Genomic DNA, 2,585 nt, shown 5'->3' with positions numbered 1-2,585 from the left:
GTATCAGTAAGTTGCTACGAGACTCTAAATTCTATAGCAACTGAATTGATAAGAGTCTAGAACATTTTCCCTTGGAATCTATAAGTACATTCACCCTGCACTCCCTCGAATGACTAATATGTTAACACGAATCCTGATTTTTCAGAGCTGAGAAACGAAGCCAGTTCCTGGATCTTACAGCCACTTTCCAAGAACGATCACATCTACAGTCCCAAACAACTGCTGACCTACTACAGGACCTGGACCCACGACTGCCTTTGAAACGAGTCGCCAAACAACCGACACTTTTTAAATAATTAATTACTCTTGAAACAAGCACTGTTTGAAACGCGTAAGTCGGGCGGACGGTAGATGTCGAGGGATAAATAGAGCAACCAATGTTTACCTTGGCCTCTGGCACTCCGATGGCGACGTCACGACACTTTTTTCGCGGCTCGAGCGACGTTACGCGAGCGTTCCAGCGCGTTCGAGCGTAGAGAGGATCCGCGACGCCAGTAACACGCGTCCGTAAGGGAAACCCAGCCAAGATTGATACTGGTCGTGACCGTTCCGTGCCAGCGAGCGTTTCCAAGCGGGCGTAGGCGGAGTCACGCCGTTCGCGGACCCCACTGCTTATCGACGCCCTCCCGCGCTCGATTCCGCGACGTTTCTCCGCCTCCGCCGAAGCCAGAAGTGAATCCTCAGGTTCGCTCTGCCTTGGTCACCACGGGAATTGAAGAAATTAGAAAAGGGGAGTTGGTTCTTTCGTCATATTTCAAGTAAACCGATAAGGGAATGTCGGTAGGTTAGATTTGCAAGAGCAAGGCTTGAGAATTCTTCCAAACAAAGTTATACTCTCATTTTTTAAACATTGGATTTTAAGTTTAGAGAAAAATTCTATATACGTTTTTTGTAAGATTTCATGAGATCTGCAAGGAGAAAAAGTTTTAGTTCAAAATGTTCATTGTTAAGACAGCTACAAGCCATGGAAGGGGGCTAAGCCGTGGGAATTCTCAAAGTAGTCATTCCTCCATTTTTTAAAAATTGGCTTTTCAGTTTAGAGAAAAACTTTATACATGTTTTCTGTAAGGTTCCATGAGATCTGCAAGAAAAAAAAGTTTCAATCAAAAATATTCTTTATTAAAAGAAATATGAGTTCTGGAAGGAGACCAACCCTTGCGAATTCTCAAATAAGCCATTCCTCCATTTTTAAAAAATAGGCTCTTCACTTTACAGAAAAACTTTATATATGTTTTCTGTAAGGTTCCATGAGATCTACAAGAAAAAAAAGTTTCAATCAAAAATATTCGTTATTAAGAGAAATATGAGTTCTGGAAGGAGGCCAACCCTTGCGAATTCTCAAATAAGCCATTCCTCCATTTTTAAAAAATAGGCTTTTCACTTTAGAGAAAAACTTTATACATGTTTTCTGTAAGGTTCCATGAGATCTGCAAGGAAAAAAAGTTTCAATCAAAAATATTCTTTATTAAGAGAAATATGAGTTCTACAATGGAGGTCAACCTTTGCGAATTCTCAAATAAGCCACTCCTCCATTTTTAAAAAATAGGCTCTTCACTTTAGAGAAAAACTTTATACATGTTTTCTGTAAGGTTCCATGAGATCTACAAGGAGAAAAAGTTTCGATCCAAAATGTTTATTATTAACAGAGCTACGAATTTGTAAAGAATGCACCGATAAGACCTGGTAATGTTCTTGAGTAAATGAGGATGATGCAATCGCGGTCAGGTGACGTGTTTGGAAATCGCGTTGGCCAATCGTCGTTTTGCCCAGTAATCATTACCTAGAATCGAATCGGTGGATTTTAAGGTCACGGGGCCGCTGAATTTAATGGGAACACCGTTACGATGACCAAGGTTGGCGAATTGTGGCGCACACATCACTTACAGGCATGCATTGATATATTTCATTGAAATGTCTCCAATGCTGTCAACGTGGTTTCTTTTTATTAAAAATGTAGCGAGTACTCTTACGATTGAAAAGAATCACGTTACCTGATGTTTTATGATATTTTAATTTTGAAGCCAAGTAATTGGATTGGATTATGTTCAGCTTGAATTGCAAAGTATTCCTCAAAATACTGTAAAATTTTTTTTTTTAAATCTCCACTATAGAGTTATAATTTTGATTCTTTTCCTCGGAATTAATATTGCGCAAAATAGAAAGATTCTGTTGTATATTATATATTATATCTGTATATATGTATGTATCCGTTAACCAATTAATTGATTAATTGTGAACGCACGCGAAGAACACGAGATATCAACGGGCGAGGCGAAGAGACGTTCGCGAAGCAGAATAGAGGGGAAGGAAAAGCGTTCGCCATACTTTGGGCGTGGACTGTTGAACATTAAGCTCTTTCATTGGACGAGAGATCGACCTGGTGCAACGACTTGCACGCGCCAGCCCAGTAAGCATTTTTCCCCAATTCCCAGTCAATTATCGCATCAACTGGAGAGGCTGCACCGCGCAGGAACTTCGACGACCCCAACTGCAACCCTTTAGGAGCACTTCTGCCCCTTTTTTTATTAACTTATTGTAGCAAGAAATTTTTGGGAAATATCATTGGTTATCACGTAAGCTTATAT

The 2,585-nt window shown here is 40.1% G+C and overlaps 1 long non-coding RNA gene across 1 annotated transcript in view; it reads left to right on the top strand.

Annotated features, from left to right (window-relative positions):
- Nucleotides 1-379, top strand: part of LOC128881892 (uncharacterized) — a 2,470-nt gene extending 2,091 nt beyond the window's left edge. The window contains exon 4 of the long non-coding RNA XR_008458213.1: nucleotides 146-379. This is a non-coding gene — a long non-coding RNA (uncharacterized LOC128881892). The remainder of the gene's footprint in view (nucleotides 1-145) is intronic.
- The last annotated feature ends 2,206 nt before the right edge of the window (nucleotides 380-2,585 follow it).

This window comes from Hylaeus volcanicus, chromosome 9 (assembly GCF_026283585.1).
Source record: "Hylaeus volcanicus isolate JK05 chromosome 9, UHH_iyHylVolc1.0_haploid, whole genome shotgun sequence".
NCBI lineage: Eukaryota > Metazoa > Arthropoda > Insecta > Hymenoptera > Colletidae > Hylaeus > Hylaeus volcanicus.
The sequence above is the reverse complement of the archived record's forward strand: the minus strand, read 5'-3'. Positions and strand labels throughout refer to the sequence as shown.